The 8490-nt window shown below is 41.2% G+C and overlaps 1 non-coding gene across 1 annotated transcript; it reads right to left on the reverse strand.

The window, feature by feature from the left end:
* Positions 1–926: 926 nt before the first annotated feature.
* LOC128126972 (small nucleolar RNA R71) lies at positions 927–1033 on the reverse strand. The gene has a single exon (XR_008224939.1). It is a non-coding gene; the product is annotated as a small nucleolar RNA R71 (small nucleolar RNA).
* Between the last annotated feature and the right edge of the window lie 7457 nt (positions 1034–8490).

The following is an 8490-nucleotide window of genomic DNA, read 5'->3' on the forward strand; positions in this document are numbered from 1 at the left end:
TGCACATCAAGTTTTTGGCGCCGTTTCCGGGGAACGGCTTAGTTTTTAGCTTATTTATTTGCATTAAATTAATCGATCCTTCTTGTGGAGTAAAAAACAAAAAAAGTTAATTTTTAAGAAAAATAAATTTTTCTGTCAATCACAGAGTCCACGACGTGGCCATATACCTGCCACGACGTGGACAGTTAAAAAAAAAACTAAATTTTTAGTTAGTAGTTAGTTTTTCTTATTTTAGTCTAGTTTTACGTTTTTAGTTTAGCAAGTTGCAGGAGTTCATGACCAGAAGCTCTAACACACACTTGGTGCCACCACTTGAAGATCCCGAGTCTGCACTTCACAAGAAAAAGACGCCCTTACAAGAATTGAAGTCAGCTTTTTCTAGGAAGTCGGGAAAGAAAATAGGAGAGTCAAGTTCATCAGTGAGGCACAAGAGCAATCTTGAGCATTTGGATCATACACCCATCCAAACCGAGTCCGAAAGCGATACCGAGCCGGAATTTTAAGAACACACGAGCGAACCTGAGAACGAGCCAAGGAACGAGATGGCAGCGATTGAAGAAATGTCCATGGGAGCTTACAAGAAGCGGATCTGAGAAGATGTGGGTCCCGGTTTTGTCCAACCCGCAATACCTGCCACTGCCACATTCGAGCTGAAGGGACACATATTGACTGCACTGAAGGACATCCAATTTTTCGGGAAAGATCATGAGGATGCTTTTAGGCATCTAGATGAAGTCAACGACATTGCGGATTACTTTAATGTCCCAAATGTCAACAGAAACACAGTCTTGCTTAGGATGCTTCCCATCTCTTTCAAAGGAGCTGCTAAGGAGTGGTTAAAGGCACTCCCACCAGGTACAATCACCACTTGGGCTCAAATGCGTGAGCAATTCCTGGACCAGTTTTGCCCGCCATCCAAGATAGCCAAACTCAAGAAGGCAATAGCCAACTTTGAGCAACAGCCGGGGGAGTCACTATACGAAGCATGGGAGCGGTACAAGGGCTTGCTCAGAAATTGCCCTCAACATGACCTAAATGTGCAGCAAGAGATGTCAATATTTTATGATGGGGTCAACGTGATGACAAGACAACTCCTTGATTGTCACACCCCAAAACCGATAACGGCGGAATATGTTTCGGGGTGGAGGACGTCATGTACAGTATCATCAAAATTGCATAATAGTAAAAACAAGAAACATACAACCATTGCATTACATAGTGAGTTTAATTACAAGCGTGTTTTGTAATGTTTAACAAGTATCAAAAGTATTACAAAAATAAGAGATGGATCTTGTATGCTCCACCTTCTCCAAAATGCCGCACCTGTACCTGTCTATCTTTGACCTGAGGATACAAGTTATTTTGAAAATGAATATCAGCATAAAGCTGGTGAGTTCATAAGAGTTTAGTGTGAGTTTTTGTATAAAAATCATTAGAACCGATAGTATGAAAAGCTGTAATTTACATTCATAAGTAGTAGAAAACTTAGAAAATCCTATATTTTCCAGAAAAACTTTGTAAGTGAAAACCTTTAAGAAACATGTAATTTTCATCATTGAAGAAAACATTCATTGTAACAGTATAATAGTCGGTTTCCAATAAGTAATGCAATATGGTAGGTTATGCCTGAAGTCCATAATAGTGGTGCAATCTTTCTTTAGTATTATATACTTGTTTACTTCGGGATATTAACTTTAGCTTTTTGTTTAGCATTTTAGTGTGGTTATAGTGTATTTCTGGTATGTTATCGATAGTGTGAGTAATAGAGGATCCCATGACCTTCCCGGTCATACACAGTGTAGTGAAGTAGCGGCATCCCTGGGCCTGTACGGCTCGGACTGAAGTTATCAGTCGGGATGTAATAGCGTCTGCCCCGTATAGATCTATACATATAGCGTCGTCTTCCTGCCAGAAGACTCTGGGCGTAGTGCGTAGCGAATAGAGTATCTCGTAGTGGGTTAGTGTGTTATCTCTTGATTAGTGTTTTCTCTTGTATTATAGCGTAGTAGTCTTTTGTATACTCTTAGTATGTTCTCGTATTAGTATATAGTATCATTATAGAGTGTATTATAGTGTGTAGAGTAGTAGCTATAGCGAGTAATAGTGGCCTTAACTATACCTATTATAGTTAACTTAGTGCGTATGATTCTTGTCAATTTAGTGGTTTAAACATTTAATGAAATGAAAATACTCGTATCCAACACAAATATATATGATATATAAGTAAGAAATCAACGACAGTCGGACGGATACCAACTACCCTAAGCCCACAATCAAACAAGAACAGGAATTAAGGCGAGCTATCGGTCCTAAGTCCTTCAAGCCTTATTTATATAAATATATTGGTGTGGTTACATTTTATAAGGAATTTATTTAATAAAAATCTTGTCAAAAGGGAATATTTAGAAAATTGATCTTTTATCCGAAATGGTTTTGAAAACGAAAATCCTTTTTATAAAGCATAGTGGTAAATCACATGTGATTTGAACTACGGATAGTGAATCACATGTGATTAATTTCCGTAACATGAATAAATGACTCGTATGAATTTCCATAAACATGTATAATTGACTTGTATCCCCCCCTAAAACATATAAAACATTTGAAAGGTTCATTAAAGGGGTATGAACTCACCTGAAATCGCGTAAATCGGGTGAATTGGGTAAATCGAGTAAAAGCGTCGACTGAGCGTTTTGTATCAAATAACGACTTGTGCACCTTTTAGGCCCCTAATGTCATATGAAATATGTACTTTACAATAAATTAATCATTTTATGCTTTTCATTAAAGTATTTAGGCATTCTAGCATCAATTCGGGGTTTTAGGGCCTAGAAGGGGTTCCCGAGAGTGGTACAAGGCCATGAAAGGTTTACGGGGGAGTCCATGAGCTCACTCCCTTGGAGTTTACGGCCGTAAGCCCCCTAGGCTTGGCCGTAAACTCAAGTGGTCCTCCAAAATTTCAAGTTAAGGCCTTTAATCACTTCCCTAAATTCTTAGCAAGTGTCTTGAACTAATATGGAGGGTTTAAACCCTCCTTTTGTGACATTTTGGGGAGTTTACGGTCCAAAATTGTGCTTGGGCCGTAAACTCCATTAAGACCCTCAAAATGTATGTTTAAATGGTACAACACACTTCCCTTCACCTTAGATAAATACTAGAAGGCCTTAGATGGAGTTTTGGGACATTTTGGCATAAAAATTGGGGAGTTTACGGCCCAAGTATAGCCTTGGCCGTAAACTCTTCTTTTGGCTTCAAAATGAGATGCTTAATGGTACAACACACTTCCCTTCACCTTAGATAAATACTAGAAGACCTTTGGTGAAGTTTTAGGGGCATTTTGGCATATTTATTGGGTGTTTACGGCCCAAGCTTAGACTTGGCCGTAAACTCCTCTTTTTGCCTCTAAATGGTGTTGTTTAATGTACTTAAACATTTCCCTAGGTCAAGACTAAATTACTACATGCCCTAGATGAGTTTTTGGGACTTTTAACAAGGGTTTTTGGGTGTTTACAGCCTAAGCATAAGCTTGGGCCGTAAACTCCTTTTTAGGCCTCAAACTCTTATGTTTTAAAGTCCAAACTCCCCTAGGTATATCCCTTAATTAGTACCCAAGCTTAAAGGAAGGAAAAATGGGGCTTTTGGCAAAGTTTTAGGTGTTTACGGCCTAAGGGGCTTCTTAGGCCGTAAAATGCCTTTAATCCCCTAAATTTTATGATTTTTGGCCTCTAAATACAATGAAGTATGTTTAGAATAAGATAGGGAATAAATCCTTACGTTTGGAAGCCGGAATTCGCGGTTTTGGAGTCGGGTTCGGGTCTAGAGAGAGAAAGTAGTGAGAGAGAGTGAAGGTGTGGTAAAAGAGCTTAAATGTAGTGTCCATTTGCTTATATATGTCTTGGGTATTGCACCCGATACACGGCTACCCGATGCTAAAGTTTAACGGGGTTAAAACTTTTTACCCGGGTGAAGTGGTTGAAAAGTAATATAACTCTATTTGGTTAAACGGGGTTAACACTTACAAGTTATAATTACTTAAGATAATGTTAGGACATATAAATAACTAGATATTTGTTCATTGGCGACTCCAAACTTTACGGAAAATAATATATATAATGACGAATTCCGTTAGTGAAGACGGGATTTTGTAACGGCAATAATTTGGGTTGTCACATTGATTCTCAAGGACCGTTGACAAAGAAAAATCCAAGGGAGGTCAAGGAGCTAATTGAAGAATTCGCGGAGCACTGTCGCGAATACCACAACCCGAGGCAAGATGGAATCAAAGGCGGTGGAGGGGCCCAAACTGAAGAAATAGCAACTGTCATGGCCATGCTGAATAATATGGATCGCATGATAACACAAATGGACCAGTCGATACATGCCATAAGAGTGGGTTGCGAGAGATGTAGTGGTCCACACTTGACCAAGGACTGCAATGTAGATGAGTTTGGGAATAGAAAAGCTCAAGTGTGCTACTCTAGTGGGGATAAGTTTGATAAGGGCTGGAGGAAACCGAAGAAGGAGTGGCTGCCATATGAAGAGTACAAGAAGCAAAAAGAAGAAAAGTATAGGCAGATAGGTCGAGGCCTTTATCAAAAGGAGCAGCCACCAGCCAAGAAGAAACCCGACCTAGAGACCATTTTGATGAAGTTTATGGAAGCTTCGGAAAATAGACACGATGCCACTGATTCCGCCATTATGGAACAACAAACTTTGATAAAGAATCAGCAAGCCTCCATCTATAACCTTGATGTCCCCAAACATCTCAGGAATCTCAGCCCAGATGGCAGCAGCCACCTCCTCATGAACCAACCGACGGATCTCCTCGTCGCTGACACCACTGGTCTTAGGTGTGTGTCGAGTCCCAACCATGATGCCTCTGAAATACAATAAAAATTATCAGAGATTCGATTGAACATGCTCATACTCGATGACGCAACCCTACTTGTCCTCCACCGTCCAAAAGATTCTTACTTGAAATGCCCACTGATCCGGTGTCTTCAGTAGTACGGGCCCAATACTACTGACCATACCGCATCAGCATTCACTTCAAGTCCTCCTCCTTGGATCTTGGATTACAAGTACTCTATTCTCATGAGCTCCTAACTGCTATCACTCGCCCTCAAAGCATCTCAGCATCAGAAAACTCCTAGGCTAAGGCATCACAAATCAGGCCACTCTAGTCCTAATATGTATACTTAGCCTACTCTAGCATGCATAATATAACATATCTCGTAACACATAAAGTAAGGGTACTTTTGGGGAATTCTTCGTTCGGGCGCTGGCTGATCCTACACACGACTCTGCTCAGTTTGTCTCAAAACTCTTTTACTCTTTTCAAAAATTTTACTTTATTATAAAAATTTTCCTCAATTCCTCAGTTTGAGTTCAGATACGCCCGAAGATGTATCCGAATCCCTCAAACCAAGGCTCTGATACCAACTTGTAACAACGTAAATTTTCAAAAAAAAATTTCATTTTCAAAACATTCATTTACTCACAAAATAATACCAAACATATTGTATCAAATGTATTTTTCACAAAAATATCTCCCCAGAATCCAAAGCATAAACTCCTCAAGTGTGTACGGATCATGCCGGCGCCTTCCCGCGCTCATCACTGGTACCTGAAACACATCACACAACAACTGTAAGCATAAATGCTTAGTGAGTCCCCCAAAATACCACATACAACACATATGCCACTCAAGGCTATAATACGACCCTCCGGTCGATGTGTCCCAGCGGGACCCTCCAGTCCCGTAGCTCGTTGGACCCTCTAGTCCGGTCATAGCTCGTTGGGACCTCCAGCCTGGTCTATATCGTTGGACCCTTCGGTCTCGTTTATAACAACATACAACATACACATAACACATAGCACATAATCTCATACATATCACATAAGACCCTCTGGTCTACACAATATATCACTCTAGGTAATGTATAGTAAGAAGACTCACCTCGATGTCTCGGTAAATATCTGACTCGGAATAAATGTGATCTAGCCTCTGCCTAATTACACAAAGTAATACACTCATAAATACAACTGAACTCAACCCTAAAAGTCAACAAGGTCAACGGTCAACTTTGACTGGACTCCGCGAGTGCACTAGGGCGACTCGACGAGTCTACACGTGTCCACTGACTTTCTTAGAGCCTCTCTTGACACGCCGAGTACCCCCTGACTCGACGAGTTCCACCTGGCATGAATCGCGGGGCCACCACGACTCAACTTGCCGAGTCTCAAGAACAACTCGGCGAGTTCTGGCTTGAACCCAGTCCCCCTGACTCACCCTGACTCACCGAGTCGTTCCCTCAACTCGACAAGTCCACTCACTGAGTGATTGCGGGCAAACTTCATACTACTCGCCGAGTCTGTTCTTCAGACTCGGTGAGTTCATGCCATGCATAAACTTAAAACCACTTCTGAGGTCAGATCTGTTCCATTCAATCATAGATCTGGCCTCCCCATGCATGATAATTACGTAAAGTCCAAACCTTGATGCTCAAACAACATCTATTTGCTCTTATATGATGTTTTGGCCCCATAATTCATAACCCATGGTCAATACTCCCATGAATCCTCAAAAATCTTGAGGAATAAAGCTTCTCTGGACCTCTATGGATCCCATTCCAAGTCTCATCACAAATAGGGACGAAATGGGCATCAAATCTAACCAAGAAAGAGGTCAAGAAACCTTAAACCTCCATGTTCAACATAACAACAGAAAGGGAGCCAAAATATTACCTTCAAAGTGATACTCTAAGCTCCAAATTCGAAGAATGTCCACCTCCCTTGCTTCCTCTTAGCTAGAACCTCCTTTGCCTTTCCAAACAATGCTTCAAAGGTTAACAATGGCCTTCTCTCTCTCCCAAAACGCTCAAGATCTCTTTAGGGTTTCTCTCTGGGGTTGGTGGCCGCAAATGACGGCCATAAGCCCCTTTAAATAGGCCTCAAACCCTAGAAATTAGGGTTTCATTAAACAGCGTGGACTCACCGAGTCTGCCCTTGGACTCGCCGAGTCCAGACGCGAACCCGCGTGCAAAAACCACGATCCTACTCGGCGAGTTTAGACTCCAACTCGCCGAGTCTCCTCACAACACCCAAAAATAAAAGAGTAAAAATAATACCTGGGAATCGGGATGTTACACTAACTTCACCATGAGTCATGTTGCTCAAATATAAGATGATAAAGGACGAACACGACCCGTGTCAATGTGACAAGAACCGCATTTCAAACTTATTCCTTTGCTATGATGACAATGCAACAATGACTCGGGTTACGTCTTCATGTTTTCTACCATGGAATGACTGGTTCATCTTCTCTTCCTGCTCCAAAGCTCCAAACTCCATGCACCATAATGCCTGCAAAATAAATCAAAAATGGTGAAGTACCAGACATTCTTAATGAAATATGCAGTTGCCCAAATAACTAACTAAATGCAAGAATTATGAAGTAGAATGTTTTGAAAGGACGGAAATAAACATGCAAAATAGGTGCATAAAATGCACCTATCAAATACATTTTTTAAGTTCTAATGATAACGTGATATTTTTTTCCATCACCATCACTGCCTTCGCCACCATTGCTGACACCACTACCACCACTAATGACTTAGTCTGCCACCACCCCCAACGCTACTGTCTCCGCCACCTCTGCCTTCACTACCACCACACCAATGTGATAACACCATATCGTGATGAATGAAATGTGTGATAAGGTGAGTAGGGACATAGGTTTTAAAGGGTTGGGAGGGGTTGTGTCCCCTCCCCCTAATTTTTTTTAGAAGTCTAAATAGCCCATATATTTTTATGTATATTTGGCCTAATATTTAAAAGGGGGGGGGGGGGGGGGGTTGTGCCCCCCTGTGTCTAATAGTCTGAACCAAGGTCCAATAAATCAATCATCATCTGTTCATCCTTACCAGGTTACCCTCGTCGATCCTTGTTCCTGATTTCCTTCGCTATTCTCTAGTCTCTGATGTTGTCATGCACTCATGATGACACTGCACCATTATGACACATTATGATAACAGTTTCACAATGTGCATGCATCGCATGGTGCGGTTAATGCTAGATGGCACCACACCATTGTGATAACAGTGTTACAATGTGCATGCATTGCATGGTGCGGTTAGTGTTAGATGGCACTGCACCATTGTGATAGCACCATACCGTGATGTATGAAATGTGTGGTAAGGTGAGTCGGGGTGTAGTTTTTAAAGGGTCGGGAGCGGTTCTGCCCCCTCCCCCTTTCTAATTTTTTTAGTAGTGTAAATAACCCATATATTTTTATACATATTAGGCCTAATATTTAAAAAATTAGGTTGTGACCCTTATGTCCAATAGTCTGAACCAAGGTCCAAAAAATCAATCGTGTTCTGTTTGTCCCTGCCAGGTTACCCTTGTCGATCCTTAGTCTTGATTAACTTTGCTATTCTTTGGTCTCTGATGTTGTAATGCACACATGCTGATCAATGATCAACTGAT

Source organism: Lactuca sativa, chromosome 6 (genome assembly GCF_002870075.4).
Source record: "Lactuca sativa cultivar Salinas chromosome 6, Lsat_Salinas_v11, whole genome shotgun sequence".
In the NCBI taxonomy this organism is placed as follows: domain Eukaryota; kingdom Viridiplantae; phylum Streptophyta; class Magnoliopsida; order Asterales; family Asteraceae; genus Lactuca; species Lactuca sativa.